This window comes from Perognathus longimembris, chromosome 19 (genome assembly GCF_023159225.1).
Source record: "Perognathus longimembris pacificus isolate PPM17 chromosome 19, ASM2315922v1, whole genome shotgun sequence".
NCBI classification, from domain to species: domain Eukaryota; kingdom Metazoa; phylum Chordata; class Mammalia; order Rodentia; family Heteromyidae; genus Perognathus; species Perognathus longimembris.
The window spans coordinates 36,522,241-36,548,956 of record NC_063179.1 but is presented as its reverse complement, the minus strand read 5'-3'; the positions used below and the strand labels follow the sequence as shown (position 1 = coordinate 36,548,956).

The window sequence follows — 26,716 nt, the reverse complement described above, 5'->3', positions numbered from 1 at the left end:
CTCTGTGGCACTAAAGAAACAGACCATTCTGCTATTTCTTATAGTTCCTAATGCATTCTGAAGAACTATTATGTTCTCTGGACTGAAATGTAGCCATTTCTGAACTCATGGCAAAGGGGATGAGTGTAATGTGTTAAATGGTCATCCTGCTAGGCTAACGTTATCCAATGAAAAGTCTTTAGTGATGTGAATCTTTGCCGCTCAATGTTTAGTCAGGGAAACTGAAACCACTCTGTCCCTTTTGCTTGTGTACTATGAAAACACAGTTAAAATGCTTCCGAGCCTGGGAACCTGGCAACTGCATTTGAAGTAGCTTTACGAATATGCACAATAGTAAACGTGTTCATTGGCTTTAAGTGTCATTCGCTTCTTAAAGACTGTACAAACAGACTTGATATGGCCTCTTTTTGCCATGTTGCAATCCATCTGCCATGAAGTTAGATAACTATGTTATTCTAGGAGCTTGTGTGACGGTTTTGGGGAGAGCTATCTCTTGATTTTAACTTTAGCTGTTATATTGATACACTGCTGTCCTTTAAGAGAATGTAGCATTCAGACTCTTCCTCTGTGACACTTCTTTGGATGCCTTGATTTTATGAAATTTAATTTCATTCTTTTAGTTTAGGGCAGTATTGCTGGTTGAACTCAGGACCTCTTGCTTGGGAGGTGCTCTCTGGTTGAGCCACACCTACAACTTTTGTTCCACTGGTTATTTTTAACATAAAAACTCAGTCACACCCAGATACCCCCATGATTGGCTTCTTTGAGGCTTCAAAGGACTGGGAGGCACAAAAATGGAGACAAAGGGTAAACAAATGCAGCAGTGATACTCACTAGACACTATGTTGAAAATGAACTATACAACTTGTTGTGGTGAAGGGAGGAAAACGCTGGGAGAGATCAAGGGAAGTGGTGACATCGCCCCCAAAGAAATGTACTCTTTACCTGACTTATGTAACTGTACATCACCTTTATAATAACAATTTTAAACTTTAAAAGAGCTTTGGATGACACGTATATGCTACCACACCCAGCTTCTTTCACTTAAAATAGACTTTTTCTGTCCAGGATGGTCTGGAAGATAAAACCTCCCAATCTGCCTTCCATGCAGCTAATATATCAGGCATGCACTATTATACTCAGCTCTCTCATGTCTCTCAGGTCTCATGTCTCTCTCAGGTCTCTCATGTTTGCCTTGGCTGGGTTTGATCCATGATCTTCCTGATCTCAGCCTTCCATGAAGCTAGAATTACAAGCATAAGTCACTCTGACTAATTTCCTTGTTCTTTCTTATCTTCCCATTGACATGCTACTGATTACGGATGATGCTCTATATTTCAAAGTGAAGATGTGACCACACTGTGTTCACCTGTCTTCTTAGCACTGGCTCACTCGGAGACAAATGTTTTCCAGGAGCAGGTTTGGCTCAGCTTGTGTAATTCATGCAGTCCAGATCTATACTTTTGTTCTCCATTCCCCCCCCGCCCCCCCCCCACCCCGCCACACACCGCATGCCTGGTCATTCAGGCATCTCCAATTGCCTCCCTCAAACAGGGCAACAGCTCAGAGTGAAGTCATCAGATAGCATTCCACCTTAGGAGACTTGGTACATTTTCCAGGCCCTGCTGGGACACACACCAATCAACCCACATCCTTTATGTCTTCTTCCATATTGTCACTCCCAGAGGTAAAATGTTAAGCTACATTAAGCCTCATAAAGAGAAATTTCACTTCATGAGGTGAAACTCCTCAGTAATTGTAATTAGTATAATCTGCTTCTTGAATTTGCTAACTGATATTTGAAAGGGAGTTGGCAGTTCTCTTCTTCTGTTTAAAAACTTTTTAGTGGAGCACTTAGTGCTGCTCACAAAACTCTGTAAGTGGCTTTGATTGTAGGCAGGATTATATGAAATCACCAGGAAGCAGACAAATCATGAAATTAGGAACTTAAATATAATTTGCAACACTTACAAGAAAAATAATTTTGAATTTCAAATTTATGAGCAAAAGCTGAAGCTGAGATTTTAAACAAAATGATGTCTGGAAAGTACCAGATATCTACATACTTATTACCCTTATAGTACTACAGTTCTAAATAGTTCCAACATAGGTTGGACTGTGGCTCTCAAGGAGATATGTGACCTCATTTGAGAAAATGACCTTTACAGTTATAATGAAAGCAACAACCTTAGGGATGATACAATCTTGAACTATGTTGGTGGTAACTACATCCAATGAAAAGAGTATTTTCTTAAAAAAAAGGAAGAGGAGACCCAGATGTAGAAGGGCTTGAGAAGACCATGTAGAAATAGCAGCACAATGGAAGTTTCTAGACTTAGATAAGAACCTCGGGAGCCAGTTGTGGCTGGAAGAGGGCAGAAAGAGAATGGTTTCCAAAACCTTCAGAGAAAATATAACTCTGCAAACACCCTGTCTGTGGACTTCAGAACCGAGGATAAAATCCCTACTGTTTTAAGTCACCCAGTTTGTGGTAATTTATGTATAGAACACTAACAGACTTGTTCAAAGGACAAGTCAAAAGTATTTTCAACCAAAGGAAAATGCATATGTGGCATAGGAAAATTTGTTGGATGCTAATGAATTAACATGTAGGGGCAAGTTTTTAACACTGCCCATATTCAGGAAGAGAGGTCTTGAACCACCCTTGTTTCTGTCTTAAGGACCTAGAAAGGAAGAGCAAATGAAACCCAAAATAAGCAGGAGAAAATAAGTGAAGGTCTTAAGTGCAAAGTATGAAAGAAAAGAATAGAGAAATTAAGGAAAATAAAGTGAGTCATTCTAGAAAGTCAACAGTATTGACAAAACTAGCCTAGATGAAAGGGAGGAGGAAGAGAAGGAGAAGGAGAAATTGAGAAGATCTAAAATATATTACCCATGGCCATACGACGAGGAAATAACAAAGCAAAACTATGAATCGAAGCCTCTTCAGGTCCATAGTCTATGTCTGCAGCATCTCTATGACTAAAAAGATGAGGAGATGTATGACCCTGTCCTCAAGGAATGCGAGGCTTAATGGGTACCGAAAGAGAAAATACAAAAAACTGCAATTGACGAATTGGCATTCTTAGTGGACCTGAAGAGGAAAGCTGTAATTGGTTTTCAGAAACGAATAGAAGTTTGTGTTTTGGTTTATTTGTTATTTTTGGTGGGGTACAAAGAAAAGGAGAAAACTTTCCAGACAGTGAGAACCATATGCACAAAGGCATTGCTAGGGAAGACTTGGAGGTGTTAGAGGACTGACTACTTCAATACTTTGATTCGACTGCAGCCCTGAGCCTGAGGAAGGGAAAGAAGGCAAAGTCGTGGCTGGACAGATGGACTCAGACAGGTGGGAGGCATGGGAGTGAAATGACAGTGGTAGCAGAGGCAGAAGGAACAAAGTGAAAGTGTGTTAGATATTGAATTATGCATTTAATGGTGTGTTAGGACACTTACGACTCCTACCTTCCTTTCCTTGCACCGAATGTGTGTCACTTTAATAGGGCAGCTTAGAAGAAGAGCAGAGAGTACAAGAAGTCTGCGTTGCGACTTGACAATTATGACACTCTTTGTTGTTTGTCTGGAGAAAGAGGATGACTATGCTGCAGATAGGCAAAACACTGCTGCTGCTGAAGTAATAGAGTGAGGTTCCTCCCACCTAGAATGTATGAATCTTATTTCTTTTTAAATTAGGTTAGCAAGGCTGCCTGTAAACTTCAGAGCTGCCTGAAGTGTTTGTGAAAGCATAGGTCTCGGCCATCCTAGAGGACCATGCGGAGATAATCACAGACAGGAGAAGAAGGTTCATGCGGAGATTTATTAGTGGGGCCATAGTTCCCACGAGAGCAAGAGCTACATGGCGTCTGCACCTTATCCAGGTGGCAGCTTCTCTGGGGGTAAAGGGGAAGTAGGTAGGTAGTGAGTAGCAGTGGCTCATTAGGAGTGGGTGGATCTGGGGGCTAGTGGGAGGAGCTGAGGACCTGAGGCTAGGGAAATGCTAACAGTTTGGAATGTCCCCTCATTCAGTGGCAGTGTGTTTTATAAGTTCAGTTCAGCAATGGAGTCCACACTGTCCTCTGCTCTGAAGCCTCAGAGATCTGTAGCCTAAGAACATTAGGCAGGTTTTGACTGTTCCACAAGACCCTTAGTTTCAATTATAAACCAATTTTTCTTAATAAGATCAACAATTACCATATAGAGGGCCTAATGAGAGCCAGGCACTGGTATAAATCACTTATACTTATTAACATGTTTAGTTCCCCAACAGTGCTGTTTTCTGATGAGGGTTAATTATTTTCCTGAGACCTACAGTTCCCATCCTGTTTTCTGATACTGGTGCTAAGGGTTCCAGTCATCTCTGACATTTGGTGCCGTGAGCTCACTCTGATCCAAATTACATCCAGATTGGGTTTGAGCTTTTTTTTTTTTGCAAATTTCTCACTCTCTTGTTTTCTACGGGTATTGATAGATTATTCATTTTTCTACGGCCATACCTGAATGTCACTGACATGGTAATTTTTAGAGAAGAGGGGTTGAACTTTCTCATGCTTCTGAAAGCTAGAAAATCCAAGAGTAAAATGTGAACATCTGTTCAACATCTGGCAAGCCCCTTTCTGCTGGGCCATGGCAGGGTAGAGGGTAGTCTTGCTCTTAGCTTTCTTTCTTTTATTGCAAAGCCAGTCATATAGCCATGGGAGTCCCAATGCCATGAGCTCAGAGTGTTTTAGTGACTTAGCAAAGACTCGAACTCCAAATCATTTATGTCTTATTTTAGTAGTTAGGTTTCTAATAAATACAATATTCAAGATCGCATTCAAAATAGTAGTCACTTGTGTTCAGATAGTTTCCATTCCAAATGAGGGATCACCTCATTTCATATTTTCTAACTTGCTTACGTATTTGGAGGTGTGACTTCTAGGAAGACTGAGTGTTCATGTTTTTATTTAGTCACCCTACTAAGTACAGCAAAAGATCCTGGGCAGTATGTGTACAAAGAATATGTATACCAAGAATGCTCTGAAAGATGAGGTGAAGACAGTAAACTGTATTATTGAAAACCCAAGAACAACATGACAGAAATTCTTTGGGTTTTCTTTTTGCCCACTGTAACTAGATTCTGCACCAAAGAAATAAATAAGAAAACCCAGAAGCACCAATAATAACCGGCAAAAAATAAAATTGAACCAAAGCCAGCTCTCTACAGCTAGAGGATCAGATAATGGCAACCTAGTAAGAGATAAAACTTCTAGATTTCAAGCATTATACTCTTGCTTTACACCAGAGAAATAACGGTGACTCACTGACACCTATCCAAGGAAAGGCCAGGTAGGAAGTTAAGATTTTCATCTTTCTGGAGTTCTAATGAGGTACTCCAATAGCTCACTGAGATGATATCATTAAAGGACAAGCTGGGGACTGGAACTTTGATCAACATAGAGGCCCCTTATCTTCTTTGTCCCAGTAGTTTCAGTGAAACCTCATAATAAATTCAGACCCCTCATCTGCCTGGTCTTCACTGGGTTGATGTCTGCATATAGTTAGGAAATAGCACTCTCACCATTGGCCAGTGGTAGCAAGGAACTCCATCAACTCCATACTTCTTCTGATTGTATAACCACAGATTTATACCACTTGCACTACCATTTTACCACTCCTCACACTCCACTTGGCCCGGTAACTACCATTCTACTATTTTAACTTTTGTTTTATGTCTTTTGTTTGTTGCAGTTCTTTGTGTGAAATTATAGAGTGTTTTTTTTTTCTCTCTGTATCAGTCTGATTTCACTTAGCCATGCTGTGTAAGTTCATCCACGGTGTGGTGACATCAATCACTGTCTCCTTTTCAAAGAGTTTGTTATACTTCATTTCATGTGTATACCTGATCCATACTCTCCCTCTCTTTCTCTCTCTCTTCCTCATTCCCTCATGTCTTTTCTTCTTCCTGGTACTGGGAATGAATCCATCCTCACATGTTAGTCAAGTACTCTACCACTGAGCTACATCCCATCCCTCCATTGCAATTTTTAAATTCTTCAATGGATGCTTAGATTGTTTACATACCTTAGCTATTGTGACTAATAATGTAATCAAATAATAATGAAATCATACTGGTAGAAAGATTGTAGTTCCAGGCAAGCTTGGGCAAGATGTTAGTGAGACCTTATTTCAACAAACAAGCCAGGCAGGGTGGTATATGACTGTAATCCAAGCTATGTGGGAGGCATAGTAGAAAGGTCATGGTCCAAAGTCAGGCCTGGACAAAAAATATAAGACCCTATTTGAAAAATAAATGAAGAAAAAAGGATTGAGCATTGCTTCCAGTGACAGAACATATGCCTAGCCATTATCAGGCCCTGAGTTAAACTGTAATGATGTGTTAAAAAAGTAATGAAAAGTATTTTTCTCTTTGTTTTGTTGTGATGCTAAGCATCAAACCCAGGGCCTTGTATATTTCCAGCCCTAACCTGACCTTTCTATATCTAGTTTGTGTTCCACAACTTTACCAAATATATTCATGACTTTTAAACTTAATGATGGAATCTTCAAGGTTTTCTACATAGAACACAATGTCATCCATAAGTAGACGTAGTTTTATTTTTTCCTCCAGTTGCTTCTTGTGTCTTCTTCTTGCACAGTTGTGTTTCTAGTATTTCTAGTTCTAGCCTAAACAGAAGTGGTAAAGAATGCATCCTTATCCTTTATTGGCTCTCAGAGAAACTCTTGCCACTTTTCTTCACTGGAGATTTTTATTTTCTCACTTATCATTTTGCTATGTGTATGAAGTTCAAAGCATCATTTCTATATTTTAAATTGATACAGTGAAAATAGAATACTTATACAAATGAAAAGATAACTAGAAATAAAACAGAGATTAATATTGTAAAATTTAAAAAAATGACCTAAGCAGTTTATAAGAAATTTTGTATACAGTAAGATATAAATAAGCTGAAAATAAAAGTACTTTGAAAGATGTATCGTGTAAACTTTGAAGGAAAGCACGAGTGGCTTTAATGAGATCAACTAGGGTTCACTTCAGAACAAAGAACATGACCAGCCACAGTGAAGAACCTCGTATGTTGGTGAAAGAACCACTTCACCAATAAACACAGCAACCCTAAATGTATATGTAGCAGGAAGCAGAAGTGACAGGACAGAAGCAGAAACAGGTAGAACTGAAAGGAGTTGAAGATTGTAACACTCTTTCCAACAAGTGAAGAACCAGATACTAAGTCATCAAGACCATGGAATAATTCAGTATCTTTAGCCTATTGGAGGTAGTCAACAGTTTGAGAACTTTCTTCCCCCAAATAGTACAATATGAATTATTTTCTAGTGTCTACAGAATCAATATCAAAATATTCCATATCTCAGGCCATACAAAAGCCATCAACTAACTTAAAAATAGCCAAAACTATATGAAGTATTTGTTTGCTCTCCAAACACTATAAACTCAAACTACAATTTATGAGACAGAGAACAGGAAAAAAAATAATCTCCAAATACTTGGAAACTATATATTATACCTGTAAATAATCCAGGCCAGAGAGAAGAAAAAGCTCACAGGAAATAAAAATGAAATTGAATTAAATAAAAGAAAAACACACATTATAAAATTAGTGGGACACAGTTAAAGAAGTATTGAAAGGGGAATGTTTAAATTATATTTTATTATCGTGCTTATACAAAGAGGTTACAACTCAATATGCCATTTATGAATAAATGCAAGTTTTTCAATATCACACCTGAAAGAAAATTTAAGCATAAAAGGCATACATTAACCAAAAAGAAAAGGTTCAGCAGATAACATGAACTCTGACCTAAGGAACTGAAGGGGTAAAGGTGGACATAAATCCAGAGTGAACAGAAAGAAGAAAAGAATTGCTTTTTTGGGCTGATGGAAGGATGATTTAAGCAGCACTATTCTGTTAAAAAAAATTATTAAAAAATAATCTGTAGCCTTCCAAAGACTGATACCCAAATAAATCATAGAAAATTAAGTTAATAAATTGAGTCAGTGGTTGCTGTGATGATTAAAATAACGGCTACTTATAATGATGCAAATGTTAACCACAATCAAACATTTTTCTGGAACTGACTCATGAAGGATGAAGCAATATTTTCCCTCTTAGATCAATCAAAATTCATTTTATGTTAAAGAAACAGTTTAATAATGAGTTCAAGCTTGCGTTTAGAGGCTAGCTAAATTACTTGTCGTGTTCATTTTCTTATTTATGTAATCAGGGGGCATAAAAATATCTTTACTAGCAGTACTCAACCATGGCTGCAAATTTGAATCGCCTAGGAAGTTTTATAATATACTGGTGCCTCAGTCCCATTCAGGGAGATTCTGCCTTAATTGGCTTACCACAAAAATTCTCAAAATATAGTCTCAGACCTGCAGCCCCAGCAGTAGCACTTGGGAACTTGTTAGAAATGCAAATTGACAAGCCCCACCCCTGACCTGGCAATCTGTTTTATAAGCAGATCCTTTCAGTGGTTCTGAGGCAATGTGACCCAATTTTAAATGGGTAATGAAATCATCTGGAGAAATTTGATAAAAGCACAGATTTTCATTTCTGGTCTGGTATAAGGACTGAGATTATTAATAAATTCCCACAGACTGGTAGTGGATCTCAGTTTTTATAACAAGGGTCCCTAAGACATCTGGACATTTGCATTTTCAAAAAATTTCCCATGTGGGAATGCAGAGAAGGCTGAGAACTTTTGTCTCTATAGCTCTCTGGGAGACTGCTAATAACCCACGGAACTTGAAGGAGTTTTCATATAAGTGTTCTACAGCTGAAGTTGTGGTACCAGTGCTGAATCTCTTCAAAGTGATGGCTACTGAGCCTAAGTTGCTACTTGGTTGCTCAAGGATTCTAGTTATGATCCCTTGTTTTACAGCATGGATGTTGAACATCTGCTTCCTTTCTTCATATTCTTCCCCTCTACATCCATATTTGTCTGGCTCTCCCCCCTCCCCCTTTTAAGGTTTAATTTGCATTCCAAGCTCAAAATTAGTTGAGAACATGAATGACTCAATCCAGTGTACTACAAGATGGATATGCATTGTTCACCATCTCCTGTAAAGAAAGCTGTGAGATTTCAAAGGTCCCAGCATTGCTTCTTATTTCGTATATGCTAACTGGACCTGTTCACTTTTTTCCAGTGTTATTAGTGAAACATCCGTGTATGATACCTTCATGGCCAAGCCAAACCTTTCTAATAGCCAGCCATGTAGTGAGCCATCTTCCCTTATAGTTATTAAAAGTTGCCTCAACCCTAGTCTACTCAAAATACAGATTGAAAGGGAATACCAAAATTGAGAGACACAGGGTAAAAAAAGACAAACAACTACAAAGCAATACTTGCAAAACTGTTTGGTGAAAGTGAACTGAACACCTCGGGGTGGGGGGGGAGGGAAAGGGGGAGGAGGGATGGGGGTATGAGGGACAGGGTAACAAACAGTACAAGAAATGTATCCAATGCCTAACATATGAAACTGTAACCTCTCTGTATATCAGTATGATAAGAAAAATTTGAAAAAAAAAGATATTTAAAAAAAAATACAGATCATCTCTCCCATTGTGCTTTTCATCCTGCATTTACTGTGACAGTGAAAATGGCTTTGCATTTATCTTCCCTTTTCTATCCCAAATGGAACTTACTATGATGGTCTCCCCCCTTGAATTCACCCACTTTCCCTACTGTTCCGGCCACTGCTCTAGTGCTAGTTGCCATCGATTCTAGTTGAAGCTACTATTTTGCTAATTTTAGTCTGTAGCCTTTAGCTTGATCATTTTCCATATGATAGCTGGACTGTTTATTCCTGTCCCTTGTAATCTTTGAAACTCTTCAGAGACTTCTCATTACTGTCAGAATTAAATTGAAACTTTTCATAGGACTTGAAAATCATGGTACATCTCATGCATGCTCTATTTTCTAAAAGTTCCTCTTCACTCTGAACTTGATACAGTTTTTATACTTGCATCATTCTCCTTGTAGGTTCCCGCTTATTGAAGAGGCAGTGTCTTTGCTTAGAGGGTCTTTCCATTCATCCCACATACCTAATCCTTACTCTTCTTGGTGCCAAGATACTGCATCTCCGAAGGCTGAGATACACACCTTCTCATTATCCCCAGGGTTACAATTAGCCCACAGAACTTCAACTCCCTCTTTACTTGTTTGTTTTCCTCAACAACTCCTTCAGGAGAGGGATTAGCTTGTTCACCATGTCTTCACATCAAGCAAGGCCTCAGTGTCTCTATTATTGTCTGTAGCTAATAAATATTAATAAACAATATTCCCAGGCCTATGAAGAAAGGAGTCTGCTGTGGCAAATCAGCCAGAGAAAAAGAACTGTTAGAAATACATAAATCACCTTATAGTCTGTGGCTTTTCTACTAAGGCCCTTGACTTCTGAGAGCAGGCCATCTAGAAAAAGTACATGAGAAACAAGTGCAGAAAGGGTTTTCTAACTAGGTTGAATGGCATATTTTTTCTTCCAAAGAATCATTATATAAACTTCCTTTATTTATTATAAAGGAAATGTACACAGGGGTTACATACAGTTCCCTAAGTCAGGTAATGAGGACATTTCTTTTCGAACAGTGTCACCCCTTCCCTCATTTTCTTCTGGTTTTCCCCTCTTGACTCTCCTTCCCTACAAGTTGTACAGTTCATTTTCAACATCGTGTCTAGTGAGTGTCACTGCTGCATTTGTTCACCCTTTGTCCCACCATTTCTGTGCTCCTCCTTGCCCTCCCCAAATACATAAATTTACATATGAGACCAAAGGTACAGAAATCACAAACAGTGACAGAGGAGAAAAAACACAAACATCTTTGAAACAATGCTAGTTCATACTTGAAAACTTTATATACCTGCAGCAGTACATCTTCCTAGGTTCTGCTTTCTTCTAGAACCAACAGAGGAGTCTGGCTTAAATGACATAATTGTTTGTCCTGAGTCCTCACACTTTCCCTACCCAAGTTCCCAGCTTAGATGCGGTGACTTCCCAGCACACAACTCATCAGTAGTAGGTGAGAGAAGAACAAAACACCTTCAGATTGTGGGCAGACACCCTTCTCTGGTGCAGAATGAACTGTGCGATCATCTGCACATTTGCACAGTCCCTTCTTCCAGAGAGTTGTATTTACAAATGTTGAGAGGAAAGCCAAGTTTACAAGTTTATAATTCTATTGCTTCATGTATAGCTTGTCCAGGGAATTATTGTAACAGAATATTGAGTAAGTAAGCAGTGGATGAGTAAATGTATGCGTTACTGGCAAATACTCTACTCCAGAATCTCCAGGGCCCTTGTGGGCATTTCTCTAGAATTCTGTATCCCAGTGGCAATCTGAGTTCATCTGCTCCTGAGTTCTGTGGTGTTGAGTCATCCTCTTTGGAGGAGCGGTTTTGATGCTAATTTCTATGTGGATGGTTGTTGGTCCCTCTGTGGACCACATTCGAATGAGAACTAATGTCCCTGCTTTTCCTGAAAAAGGAGCCTAGTCCACTGAACACCAGAGAGGGCTTGTCTCCGAGTTATCTAGTTCTCATGCTTCAGCTCAAATTTTATCTTCTTCTACATGTGAGGCAAAGAACACAACCTGTAACTGCCTTGTCATTCTTCTTTTGATTTTGGCAGTTGTAGGGTTTGAACTTTAGCACCTTATACCGCGTGCTTGCTTGGGTGGTACTCTATCACTTGGACCATACCTCTGGTCCTGTTTTTTGTTGGTTATATTGGAGATGAAATTTTATGAACTTCTCTTTGAGGCTCTCTTTGAGCTGCCATCCTTTGAATCTCAGCCTATTGAGTAGCTAGGATTTCATGCATGAGCCATGAGCAGCTGGTATCTTGTCATTCTTAATACTCTATGTCATTCATTTTTCATTATTTTCTGTTCATTTAGAGCAGAGGTTGCACATCTTTTACCTTATTTAGTGAGTGTGGCCTACCACCATCTGTAATTCATTCTGAGTCCCTTCAAATGACGTGCTCCATGTAAAATAACACAGAGAGATGCCCTATCACATATCACATTGTCTCATTCAGAAACCAGGTTTGCACAGAGAATACTTTTGGCTGTTAGAATACTCTCATATTTTCTCTGGCTTCTAGAGCTATTATATAGGAATTGAATGTGGGTTATGTCTCTTTCTGACTGTGGGACTGTGAAGGAAAGAATGAGAAGACGATTACAGATTCGAAGAAACTGGCTAGCCTTTTATCCCTTTAATTCCTAGTCCAGGGAAAGAATTGAATCATATGACTCTATGAACTTGATTTCACTGATACTAAGAAGACCTAGTATCAGGGCCTGCAGGGCACACGAACAGGGATGTCAATAAAGGCATGTTAGACGGATGTATCATATTAGGGAGGGTGGCTGTAAGCAATAAGTAATCTTACTCCAAAACAGAAATAGCAGTTTCCCTGACAATTGGTCAGTAGCTACATCTTGGACTACCTTCGGTATCCTGTAATCAGTAAAACATGACATTTTCCAAGACTCTAATAAGAATGACAACTAAATTCTACCTTGGCAAGTAGAACTTTTGGGGAAGAATATATTTTAATAATAAAGAATTTTATGTAAAAACTTTTATGCAGTTAATATTTTAAAATAAGGTGACATTTTAAGTTGAAGTCAAGAATTACTGTTTTGGAGCTTTACGTAGGAACCTGAATGCTAAGTGGAAAATCTAGACTTCTTTTTCCTGTACTGTGAGAGTGTAAAATATTTTCATGGAATTAGTTTCCCACATGAATTTTCCTGGTGAGATTTTATATGTTTTTGTCATTGATTTGGTGATTTCCCCCTTCCCTCAAGATATACTAGGATACATATTTGGATATATTAGGATATATATATATATATTAGTGTATATATATTAGTATATTAGGATATATTGCATATATTGTATATATATATATATATATACTTACTGTTTATATTACTAAAAACACCTTTATCTGACAATTGGGATTGAGAAGAAAACTTGTGAACTACTTAGTTTATTTGTTCTTAATTTACAGTTGGGATATGGGGCTCCTTGAAGATCTGACCAATGAATGATTTCGAGCTTTACTCAGAGAAATGAACATCTGCTCAGAGTCACAAAATTTGCCATACAATTTTAGGATTATACAAGAGGATATTATTCCTCATGCAGACTTTTATCAGTGTAACATCACATTTAGAAAATGATGATGAAGAACCTAGGAGATGTCCCTGCTGTTCTAAAGCAGCTTGGAAGCTGAGTCGGGTATAGATCTCAGGATATCCTCAAACTAGGATACTCAGGAGGCTTCAGATTGTTTTAAGTACCCCAACAGTCAAGTCATGTTCTTGTACTCACTCCAGATTTCTAGGCCATTAAGGCCTCTGATGTGCCAGGAAAGGACTCCCTTTATACAGAAGAACCTCGCCCAAAATGAAGTCCTATTCTCAAGAGTGGCTGTAAAACTCCTCTTTTTCATAAAGAATACACATACACACAAACACACACCTATATGTATCATGTATAATTATTATATAGTTATATAATGGTATACATATTATCAGAAAGATTTAGAAGAATGGCTTTAGTTGGTAGTGGCTTCTACAAGCAAACCACTATGTGACTCAGCATCTTCCATTTTGTATCTATTACTTTCTCGAGCATTTTCTCTCATGCTTTCTGATTTCATTATATGCAGAGGTGATAAAGACTTTATCTGTTTGAGAGTGTGTGTTTTCTCCTGTTATCTGGTAGTTTGCCTTATGTAACTTCAAACTCTGTTGGAAAAGAGCTGGGTCCTGTGATAGTTCATTGCCTGCCATCTGAACAGCCAGTAAAGTTTGAGGGCTATAAAAGCCTTCATTTCCCTGGATTATGGTACCCTTCCTTCCTTCCTTCCTTCCTTCCTTCCTTCCTTCCTTCCTTCCTTCCTTCCTTCCTTCCTTCTTTCCTTCCTTCCTTCCTTCCTTCCTTCCTTCCTTCCTTCCTTCCTTCCTTCTTTCCTTCCTTCCTTCCTTCCTTCCTTCCTTCCTTCCTCCCTCCCTCCCTCCCTCCCTCTCTCCCTTCCTTCCTTCTGTCCTTCCTTTCCTTCCCTCTCCCTCCCTCCCTCCCTCCCTTCCTCCTTTCTTTCCTTCCTTCTCCCCTTCCTTCCTTTCTTCACTTAAATTAGAAGTTAAGAAAAAACTCACCAGGAAAAGCAGTGCATGCACTGGAGCCAGCCTTTGATAGAGTAAATGAGCATGCCCTGATCTCATCAGAGTCCTCCAAGTCCCTCATCAATTCTTGCCTCAGACATCAAATCTTGAAGATAAAGGAATTGTGCTCTTTGGTACAATAAAATCTCATATATGGGTGTAGAAACAGCTGTCTGATAATTTTGTGCAAGTTGTTAAGCTCTGCACAATCTATCCTCTGCAGAAATCCTTGTATCAAAACAGAAGACTGGATTCCTGCATTGAGAACAGAAGTTGTGAGAAAGGTAAGACAAGGAGCATTGCTGAAAGTTTCCAATCCCTGGTCCTGTGGGAAGGGATTTCCACAGATGCTACAACAATCCTAGGGAAGTGCTATGGAGCAGGTAGTGCTGTTCTTATTTTCCAGGGGAAGACACACAGAGGCCCATAGGGTGGATATTCTATGGTTTTTCTTTTTTTCTTCAGTCCTGGAGCTTGAACTGAGCACTGTCCCTGCCTTCTCTTTGCTCAAGGCTAGCACTCTACCACTTGAGCCACAGCACCACTTCTGGTCTTTTCTATATATGTGGTGCTGAGGAATAGAACCCAGGGCTTCATGTATACGAGGCAAGCACTCTTGCCACTAGGCCATATTCCCAGCCCCAGGGTGGATGTTTTGTACAAGGATGCGTAACATGAGACAAAGCTGGGTATGTCTGCTTCCACATCAGGCCTTTTCTCATTTATGATAAATAGGTTATATGCTGGCATATGATTTTGAAGTGCTCTATTTTTGTGTATATCTGCACTTTAAAATATCATGTATACATTCATATTATATATGTATTTATAAATATTTTTCTTTACGCTATGAATAAAATTAGAAAGTACAGAAAAATGGGCATATACACACACATGAAGCAATGTGTATGTACACACATGAAGCAATTTTACCCCATCTTCAACTACTTGTGCTGGATCTGACAAATATTTCCTCTCTTCCCTTTATCTCTTTGCCTATGTACTATATTTTTCCAGTCTCTTTTTCCTTGGCATATTTCTAATATAATTGTAGTTAAAATATATATGTATTTTCAAGTCCAAATTATCTGTCTGTCTGTCTGTCTGTCTATCTATCTATCTATTACAGTTTTGAGGCATAGTACTACATTCTGTCACTTACTTTAATATCTTCCACTGTCATTTAGCAAGCTATTCCTGATGAAAGGAGAAACACAATGAGTAAAATAGTCCCTGAACACTCTGGGAAGAAACAACATGTGGTTTGGATGGTGCCCGTAGGTTGTAGTAGAATGCACGAGCTTAACTTTCATTGAAAGTGTTTGGCATAGGATCGTTTGTTCAGTTATGCTTTTTGCCTAAGTGTACACATGAGTCCATGATTTTTTATTTTCCATTTCACTGGTAGTCCTAAGAAGACGGAGCATGATTGTGGCTTTCAGATGGCATACTGTCTTAGTAATAAACCCTCTAAGTTTACTAGATTAGAGCATATGACCACATAGAACTGGGTTGTGGGAATGTCTAGGTATATGGACTCCGCATGTAAATCCTTCAGACCCTAGGAATCAGAAGTCTGGGGGTGACCGATTCTCCTGACCCTCCAAGATGGGCTGTGAACTTTCTGCTAGGCCAGTGCTGCCCAGGGTTAAAGCAGCACCAGTCTGTGGAAGCTGTCCAAGAGGAAGGATGCTGAGAGGGAAAAGCAAGCAAATTAGAAAGAGACAAGCAGGCACTGTTCTATTTGGAAGCTGACCTTTTCTTTCGGCGAACATTTCAGATTGCCAGACTCTTGAACTTCAAGGTTTCTTTCTTTATAAAATCCCATAAAAAAGCACTCAGTGATTCCACTTTATGTCTCTCAAGAGCCAGCTTTCTCTGGGCCTTCCAATTTCCTGCTGTGGGGAAGCAAATGGTTTGCACTCCTTAGGAGAGATTTAACTTCTCTAATCAGTTCCTGCTCCTCCTCCCTGGCACTCACTGATGATAAGATTGTGTCCAGGGTAGGAATTTGGCCTCCTGTTTGAGTGACAGGGTGAGCTCAACTCTTATCAACATCTGCTCATCCTTTTTGTTGCTTCCCACTTCCTGCCTTCTGCTGCTTTGGGGCTGCCTGGCCAGGCACAGCGGCCCTGCCTGTAGATGTCTGTTCATTCTAAGCTGTCTGCTCCCTCAAGGGGGAACAAGCTCTCTGCGCATCTACAACTGCTGTTCCGTGATAGTGAACTTTTGCTCACGGATGTTAGCTCTATCTTCATGAGCTCTAGGGTGAGAACATTTGTCAGAGAAACACTTTGTCCTTGCTGCCCTTCTACGCCAACTTGTGAGGGAAGGCTTGAGATTAAGGTCCAATGACACTCCTGTCTTTGCTTTGACTTTTGGTAAAAACAACAGAGCTTCAAATGGCACTACAGTAAGTTCTCCTGTCCTGTCCTGTCCTGTTTGCTGTCCTGTGAGTAAGGCAACCTAGCCAGACAACTTTTCTTCCCATAGGGACCAGGCCACAATGTCTACTTCCTTGAGTAGGGATATAATCCCCTGCCAACCTATGGAATTATTATTTTTTTAAAAAGCCAGTTACATGGAACCTACGGGCACCTTACTCTCCTATTAGAAAATCTGCCTTTTATAGTCCTTGCTTGTTCACCCTGTTCCTGAGCCCAACGTTCTCATAGCCTGTATGGCAAGCATTGTCCTCTGTGGGGTTGTGACTATCTGTGACTAATAACCTGTCATCAGTCTCGTTTGGCCAGTGTTGGCTATCTTGAGTTCAGACATTCATTCCCATTTTCCCAATGTTAATAGTGAAGAAGAGGTGAGCAAAACACACAGTCCATTTTTTTTCTCTACAATCTAAGCAACCCTGTTTTTCACTTTTCAAGTGTTTGCTCTGTTTGCTGCATGCTTGTAATTTTCTTCAATGTATCCTGGGTGTCCAGTGCAGTAATACTAGGCACTTCATGAGTACTTGATGAGTATCTGCTGAATAAATGCATAAGTGAATTCCAAGTGCCTTTTCAGTAAGGATTATACACATGTTCTCTCTTCCCAGCTGTAAAACATTTATCAATCCATATGGTTAAGTCAGTTTTCCACTGCTATGACAAAGTACTTGAGATAATCAACTTAATAGGAGGAAGGGTTTATTTTGCTTGGTTCTGTGTCCTCTGGGCCTGGGGCAAGAGGTTATATTATGATAGGGAATGTGTAGTGGAGGAGGCTTATTCACCTCATGGTTGCCCAGGAAGGAGTAGTGGGGGCAGGGGAGAGAAAGAGAGAGAAAGGGAGAGGAAGGAGGGGAGGTGTAGAATCTGGCCCAAAGACATGGCCTGAATAACTTCCATCCACTAACTCTACCTTCTCAGTTTTGCAACATTCCTGTAATGCCATGAGCTGATGACCAGGCCTTCCTTTCACACAGGACCTTTGGGAAATATTTAAGATCTGACCCTTGACCTCTAGGATGAAATAGGGTGTGGAAGCAGAGAAAAGAGTTCCTCTCTAATTTCTCCAACCTTCAAAAAATTGTCCCAAGCAAGATAATGGGGTATCCTAGTGACATAACCCACTTCTCCATTTAGGACCATCTCAATATCAGACTGATACATTTTTGTTGATGAATAAAAACATTGACAAAGGTTGCAGATGTTCACAACCAACTACACTGTACACCTTCTAAGCTACCCCAGTGCATTTGTCAGGTGAACTTGAAAGAATCTAGGCTGGACCCCCGCCTCCCCCCATCTCTGTGTAGGCTTCTCCATGTCTAATTTGTGTAGAAAGATGAAGTTGGCAACAGAGGGAGGATTAAGCAGGAGAAGGAAGGAGCCTTTATTTTAGTGGCTTTGTGTTTGCTTGAACTACCCCCAAGGTAATGTAAACAGCTACTTGATACAGAGGCCAAATTCATCAGTTGCCATTTATCTCAGGCATGAAAATAGGATCATGTCAGGAAGAAGAAGGCCTATGCCAAATCAGAAACCTCTAAATTTCTCTTTGTTTATTTTCATGAACATTTGAGCTGGATAAAAATCTGAATAGCTTTTAGACCACTGAGTTTTCTAATTGAAAACTTCACATTGGGCTGGGGATATGGCCTAGTGGCAGGAGTGCCTGCCTCGGATACACGAGGCCCTGAGTTCGATTCCCCAGCACCACATATACAGAAAACGGCCAGAAGCGGCGCTGTGGCTCAAGTGGCAGAGTGCTAGCCTTGAGCGGGAAGAAGCCAGGGACAGTGCTCAGGCCCTGAGTCCAAGGCCCAGGATTGGCCAAAAAAAAAAAAATAAATAAATAAATAAAACTTCACATTTTGTGCTTTTCTATTTTTGAAACTTTGCTTCTATATGTTTTCCTATTCTTCAAAATAGGTGTTATTATATTTTTAAAAATTAAGTTCCCATCTCATGTCCTTGGTGAGAGAGATTTCTCACATCTATCATTTTAGTTCTTTGTCAGAAATTCCTACGATCTTTCAATTCATTATTTTCCACAAGTAGTATCACCCTCTATGTTAATTTTTTCTTAGTTGTTTTTCAAAGGTGATGTCCTAGAGGAATTATCTTTTCTTTGCACAGTTTTTTTTTTAAAACAGTTCCTTGCTCACAATAGGACTTCATCACTATCTGCTGCTTTACTGAAAGAAACTAGGCAGGTATGTGTCCATGTGGGTGAGTGTGTTGATAAGGTGACAAGAAAGGAACCCTGGTATCAGTTTGTTTAAAGTTAGAACACATGGCTTCAGAAGGCAACCTGAGCTCAGAAGCAGTACAAACACTGTGAATAACACTAACATAGGAGCAATGGGTCCAGGTAACTGCAGGTGTTGCTAAACTCTGCTTTAACTGTTTTTGAGAATGCATGTTAATTGAGTCTCCTGGAAAGGCATTTCTAAGTCTAGTTGTTTTTTTTTGTTTTTTTTTTTTTTTTTGGTATGGATTTATAACCAGGACCTTGTGATCTTACAAAAACAGCTGTGCTCCATGGCTGGAGAGGTAGTGAATTAGGATGTACATGGGGCATGTCTGTGCTATTGCCTCAGAGGATAGGGAGCAAAGAGACAGAGCTGCAGAACGATTAAGTCAAATCGTGACTTTAAAATGATTTGTTTTCCCAGACAATCGTAGAACTTAAGGGAGTTTCCTTCCTGGTTACCCAACAACTTTGGAGTCCTTGTTGGGACTCTCTCTATGGGATGATTGGTCCTAGGCCTCATTAAGAGGTTTTGCCACTCCATTGGAGGTAGGTGTAATGCAGGCAGGTGTTGGCAAAGAGGTTCATATAGCCAAACCCACCTCAGCAACTGGCACTAATTGGCTCCCGTGGGAAGATCCAGGAGAAGCTGTCAATCCTGAAGACTGAGTTTTTGTTTATAATTTGTAGCGATTTCTCCTCTCCTGCTCCTTCTCCACCCCCATGCAGTCTGCCTCTTGTTTTTTAGGACAAATAAATGGTTGTCCCCAAAGTACAGATAATTAGGAAGGTGAGGCCCACCTTGAACGGATGTCAACAGTATCTTTATCCACTTTCTATCCTTCCCAGCCCTTCCCCCATTCCTACAGAAGCTGGGCTACAATACCCTGGCCTGTGGAAGGATTCTATCTAAGGTTCAGCTGACAAAGTGAGGCTGAGAAATAAATGTGTATGTTGTTAGCGTCAGTGCATTAATGTAGAAGATGATTTCTGGTTTCTCTGAAGTGACTTCAGTTCTAATTCTGCTGAAACACTAAAGACGACCTTAATCCTATCACCTATTTAACCAAATGACGGCATTTTAAAGTTAAATAACAGGATAAGGAAATCTTCCTTTGTCTGAAGTATTTAGGGTATAGAATACAGGCTTTCTGTGGTCCTGGGAACCTTTTGTAAAGAAGATAATGATATTGATAATGATAGCTACTATTCAATAAGCACTTACATGCGAAAAGGTGTCATGATCCTTTATAGGAAAAAACTAAGGCTCGGGGAAACATTTGCTCAAAGTCCCAGAGGACATGCGAGTGTCACAATGTGGTCTTAGGTTTGACTGATTTCAAATGTCTCTGTTTCCAACAACCTATGCTGGGCCACCTTTTTGTGTCATTTTATGCAGTCTTTTATCCTAGCGTATGAAAATTATGGATGATAATAAGATTTGTGGTTTAGAACAGACCTTAAGCTATTCATAACAATTTCCCTGTTCTTTCCCACACTGAGGTAGATTAGAGAGAAAGTGAGAATGATTTGGGAAGTAAATTCTACTGGACTTACAAAGACTGAGCTGAGGCTATTGGATATGATTAGTACCAGGAAGATAATGGAAGACTCTTTTTCCTCTGATCAATGCATGGTATAGGATAGAGGGTTGGGTGGAATCCAGAGAAGTAACAAAGGGCAGAAACATCATTTTCATTTGTTTCATGACAGTTGGGGACCTGGAAATTGTCAATTTCTTCCTTCTGATTATACTTAATTGAAAAGTCTTTTGTTTTGAGTAGTACTTACAGGAAGATTTAAGCCTGATCAATATGAATTGATGTTTCCAAAATCCTTAGAATCTTTAAGCCTTGGACATTATCTTTAGGTTGTAAGTGTTAAGCCTAGAGTACATTGTTGTTTTTTTTCGTGGTGAGCAAAATTAATCTAGAGACTATTATTGCTAATTAATTTAGGTAATAATACATTTTTATAAATTTAGAAAAGCATACATTTTCTTATTTTTGTTGAGAGGCATTTGAACATTGTGGTTGTTTTGTATTATTTTAAAGTTACATGGAGTAGAATAGTCCATTTAGTTTGTGTTTAAATTTCCCTAAAGCTTTCTCAGAGTTATATTCCTTCAGTAGCAGATTATAAACAGATGGAGGAAGAAACATGGAAGGAATGGAATTGGTGCAGATCTTCATAGCATCTGAATTGGAGTAGAAAACTTGATTGAAAATCTTGAGTTGGAACTTTAGAGCTCCTCCTCTCAAGTGTAGTTCACTAGTCATCACCATTTTAACATTCAAGTTTATTGATCTGTACTCAAGAAATGGTATACAAAAGTGCATTTATAACCCAAATCTTATTTAACCATAATGCTTAGCTTCTCATGTTATATCCTGTGTTCAAGAAACCAATCCATTAGCTAGGTATCACTGGCACACATCTGTAATTTTAGCTACTCAGAAGGCTGAGATCTGAAGATTATGATTCAAAGACAGCGCAGGCAGACAAATCCAAGAGCCTCTATCTCCAATAAAGAAGCAAAAAGACAGAAGTACAGGTGTGGCTCAAGTGGTAGGGCACTGTCCTTGAGCAACAAAAGCTGAGAGAGAGAGAGAGAGAGAGAGAGAATGAGAGAGAGAGAGAGGTGCTCAGTTCAAGCTGCAGTACCAGCACATATACAGAAAAATCTCTTTAGCAAGGAATTCAGTGCAGCAACTTACTTGTAGTCCTCTTCTCTTTTCATGCCTCCAATAGGATAGACAGAGATTCAATAAACAATAAAATAATCAAAGGTGAGGTGAGGAAGTAGACTACGAGTCAGAATCTCTGGATGGCCTGTAGACGAGACAGACAGCCTCTGACTCACGGTTGTCTCAAAAGGTTGTAATGATTTTGCAACTTTATCCAGTCTATCTCTTTTCCTTTAGGCAGGACTGTTCTTATACTTTTCCCAGTAGATGATAATCTGTGCTGTATTTTAATGAAAGTTCCAATACAGAGGACACAGGTTCCCTGAGGAACTCATTGTAAAGTTAGAGGGCTTTCAGGGAAAGATCGTGTTGTCTCTATTTTTACTGCTTATATTCTCCACAGAGATGATCAATTTTATACAAACAGGGTTGCATCCATGTAGTCATTTTACATGGTACTTGCACAGATTGACAGGTATTTAGAGAACACCACTTCTCTAGGGATCAATTAATATAATCCCCTCACTGTAATTAGTTTAAGTCTTCCCTCCTCCAGACCCAGATTACAAATTTTTCTGTTTTAAATGCATGCTCCAGTGTTGACTACCTTCCTTCCTTCGTGTCTTTTGTCACTATACATTGTTTATATTTCCCTCTCTATATTAAAGTCACATTATTTTTGTCAGTCTACACCCAAAATACGTAATTTAAAAAAATGAAATGTTACTATTAACCTGGTGGTGTGGCATGCCTGTAATCTGAGCAAGGGAGTTGGTGGCAGAAGGATCAGAAGTTCACGGACAGTCTGGAATAGAGGGTGACTCTGTCTCAAAAGAATATAAAAGGTGACTGTTGTCTGTGATTTATAGGACACGAGAAAATATTGGTATCACTCAGAGACCTTTGTTCCAACTCTGTTTCTGCCTCATCTGCTGATATAATATTGGGTGAGCCATTTACTAAGTATCTCTGAGCCCCAATATTTCATGATGAGATATGTGACCGGATTACAGCAGTTTCCTCCCACGTAGTTTTCCATGGGCTACTGAGAGATATAGCAGGAAAAAATGGACTTATTTTAAATAGTGTGTGTGTGTGTGTGTGTGTGTGTGTGTGTGTGTGTGTGTGTGTGTGTGTATAGGAAGATTAACCTGAACACATTTTAGGCTGAAGGACATGCTTTGTTTTGGGTAATCTTTTAGTATTCAGGAAATGTCTTCTAAAATATCTAACTATGGTTACCCCCTTTTTTAACTTTTAAAATATGCTTTGAATGCCAATCACTCTGACCAAGATAATCTGACAAGCAGAAGTATTTAATCTTGCTGGGTGCTGATGGCTCACACCTGTAATCCTAGCTACTCAGAAGGCTCACACCTGTAATCCTAGCTACTCAGAAGGCTGAGGTCTGAAGATCACAGTTCAAAGACATCCTGGGCAGGAAAGTTTGTGAGACTGTTATCTGTAATTATCTACTAGAAAACTGGCAGTGGCATGGTGGCTCAAGGTTGGAGTGCTAGCCTTGAGCTGAAGAGCTCATGGCCCTGGGCCATGGGCCTGGCCCAGAGTTCAAGTCCCACAACTGGAAAAAAAAAAAAAAAGAAATGCTCAATCTTTCCTGGGGCACTCATCCCAGAAATATAGTAAAATTTAGTGCTGGCTGTAGGCAATAGCTTGTGAATTCCATGGTTTGACTTTTGCATTATGAGATCATGGAAGGCAGTACCTTCCTTATTTATGTGTATGGAGAGGATGTAGTTCAACACTTGAGCCCTGGAAAATATTTAATAAATGTGTTGAGTAAGTGAAGCTGTTTGTAAATGGAAGAGAATGCCTTTAAAAAATTGAACTTCCTGTCGAAAATGCTATTACAGAGTAGATTTTTAAATGGATGGAATTTGTAGTCAAGATGACAGACAGAAATTTATGGGAGTTTCTTAAGGTTATAAAGATAATACAAGAATGAAATTACTTGTAGATAACCACAGGTAGGTTGGGGAAGGGCAGAGCACAGCTTTGCAGGCAGTTATAGCTGGCTTATTTCCTAGGTTTGGAGGATTTTGCCCATTACCTTGAGTCTCAGATTTTGTCTGAGAATGTAGAATTATTGCTTAAGGAAGTTCAATCAGATTACACAGCCCCCCTGAAATTTACTTCACTTCCCACCTTGTACAATGCCACTCTGTACTTATGAATTCAATTCGGTAAATTTATGATGAGTCTGCTCTCCTACTTTGCTGTTCTGTTACCTTGTTTTATTTCTTATTTGCTTCTGGAGAGCATGAAATATATCTTCTATGCAATTATCTCTCCTTTGATAGGTGGTGTTTTGTGATTATGGGAAAAACTCAAGAAATATTTGCTGAAAAAATAAGATGAATACCATGGCTTAGACATTTTTCCAATTTAGTACCTGAGGACAGAAATAGTAAACATGGTGGGCTTGTGTTTGAAAGTAGGAATTATTTAATACAAATAACAGCCACAGTTAAGACTTCAGATTATTTTTCTATAAAGATTTTATGCAAAGGAAATTATATATATAATTGTAATTATAGTATATATATATAACCTGTGTCCTTATTTTTATTTGAAATATTATATAAAATGTTTACTATCATGTAATTTTATGTCTAGGATTTCTTTTTAAATAACAATAAAAAGACTACAAGTTCCAAGTAATATGGTTTTCATAAATAGAGTTTCTTATTGTACTTACATAGTTTTCTTAATCATTTAAAAAATTATCTTATTTCTCCTTCCTCTTTTTTTTGTGCTAGCCTTGGGGTATCTCTAAGCTTTTTTGCTCAAGGTTAGTATTCTACCACTTGAGCCACAGCTCCACTCCAGCTTTTTTTAGTAGTTATTTAGAGATAAGAAAATTGTGAATTTTCCGGCCTGAGTTGGCTTTGAACTGTCTATCTTCAGATCTTAGCCTCTGAGTAGCAAGGATTACAGGTGACAGCCACTGGTTCCGGGCTAACCATCTAGTTATTTTTCCTTGAAGAGGGATAGAGTAAACACTTGGGTATGAATATTGCCTTTTTTTCTTTTCAATATTTTCAAAATATTAAATACTTACGGGCAGCCTGCTTTCAAAACTGTACACATAGTTGGTATTTGTAAAATTTCAGTGTACATTTACAAGCAATGAATATGTTTTGCTTCTTAACATGATTGGTTTTAATTTTCTGTAGTTATGGAAGGGAGATGGGGTTTTGTCTTAAACTGAGGTCAAATCATGTGTAATATGTTTATCACTTTTTTGTGTGAGTTGTGCATTCATGGTTTTCTTTCTTTTTAAATTGAACTGGCTGAATGCTCCGTTCTATAGAGTGTGCTGTTTCCTGGAGATAGATTTCACTCACCACTTCTTTGGATGATGCATAAGAGTGGTGTATGAAGCCAGGCAAAGCCACACAGCCCCAGCAGCTGTTTTGTAGTCTGGATCATAATGCAGGAACCACGAGGGGGCTGAATTACTAAATAGTCCCCTTTTCCTGTTGGCCTACTATTGCAAAAGCAGGCTTGGCTAGCCAGATGTGTGTGACAGGCTTCTTTTTCTTCCCTTTATTTCAACTATTATTAGCTAGGTCCAGAAACTGCTGGTAAATTGGGGCTGTGGTACATTTCATTTAGGTTGTGCTCTGGTACATGAAGTGTCGCAACTACTCAATATGGTTGGCCCTTCACTTGAGCAAATTGCCAACAGCTTGTGTGTGACTCCGTAAGAATAACAAGGGCCTCCTTTTAGAAGAGGGGACAGATTGTGTCTGTACTTGGCAACCCATATCCTACTATAGCAGCGATTGCTTGAGACACTCAGAGGAGCAGTGGGACCCACGTTAACAGAGAAGTGTCCATTTTATCTGAGTTGCTGTGGAGGAAGCCAGCATCTGGTCAGAAGGCTTTCTCTAGACTGGCTTCTCTTCCCAAACGCCCCAACGTGACAAGAGTTTAATGTGAGATCTTTGTACTGTCTTTCAGCCCCTTTCCATTTCATCAGGAAACTAAATGCTACATGCTTTTAGACACATCATAGCTAAGAGCTATTTGGAAACAAGACAGAAATTTAATTTTTTATACTCACAACGTACAGGTCATATTTTTAATACCAATTTTTTAATCTTGAATGGAACACTCAGAAATAGTTTTGATATGATTACTGCCATGCAATTTACCCTATAAAAAGAGAACAAAAGCGCTTTTTTTTAAAACCTTAATAGCAAAGGTTTGAGTTAGAATAGTTAAGAAAGGGTAGAAAGTTTTGAGTCTAGAATTTTTCTCCAGTAATATTTTATCATACCTTCTCTTCCTTCCTTCCTTCCTTCCTTCCTTCCTTCCTTCCTTCCTTCCTTCCTTCCTTCCTTCCTTCCTTCCTTCTTTCCTTCCTTCTTTCTTTCTCTCCCTCCCTCCCTTTCTTTCTTCTTTCTTCCTCTCTCTTTCATTCTTTTTTACTTATTCTTTCTCTCTTTCTTTTTTCTTTCTTCTTCTTTTCCCTCTGTGTTAGTACTGAGGCTTGAAGTCAAGGCCTTTCACTCTCCTTGACTTATTGGCTCTAGGCTGGCACTACCACTTGGGCCACACCTTTCTTTCTAGCTGTTTGCTGGCTATTGGAGATAAGAGTCCTGTGGAATATTCTGCCTGAGTTGACTCGTGATTCTGATTTCAGTCTTTTCAATAGCTAGGATTACAGACACTATCCCCTAGCATCCAGGTTATTTTTTTTCTCCTTAAGAGTTTGTGATGCCTTCTCCTTGCTTATAAGATAAAATTCATACTCTCCATGGCCATCTTTTCTGTGTCAAGTTTGTTTTATTCTTTTAAACAGGTGTTATTGACATATGAAAATTATATATTTAATGTATGCCATTTTATGTTTCAATATACCTGTGTGTCATGACATGATCAAACGCAATCCAGCAAACTAAAAGTCCATTACCTCTACATAGATACTGTTTGTATTTGTGTGTAGTTGTGTACAGGTATATATGTGTATCTTTATGTTTGGGTTTTAGATTCTACAGTATTATTAAACTATTTTAAAACCAACGTTCCTGATACTACTTCAGGGTGTTCGCACCTATTCTCTCTAGAAAAAGTAAGCTTACTCTTGTCTCTGTCAGGATGGGC

The 26,716-nt window shown here is 39.1% G+C and overlaps 1 protein-coding gene across 1 annotated transcript in view; it reads left to right on the top strand.

Moving 5' to 3' along the window:
* The first annotated feature begins 14,427 nt into the window (after positions 1-14,427).
* Pde4d (phosphodiesterase 4D) overlaps positions 14,428-26,716 on the top strand; it is a 1,139,603-nt gene continuing 1,127,314 nt past the window's right edge. Inside the window, exon 1 of the mRNA XM_048368311.1 lies at positions 14,428-14,488. The gene's annotated coding sequence lies outside the window, so the exon portion shown is untranslated. The remainder of the gene's footprint in view (positions 14,489-26,716) is intronic.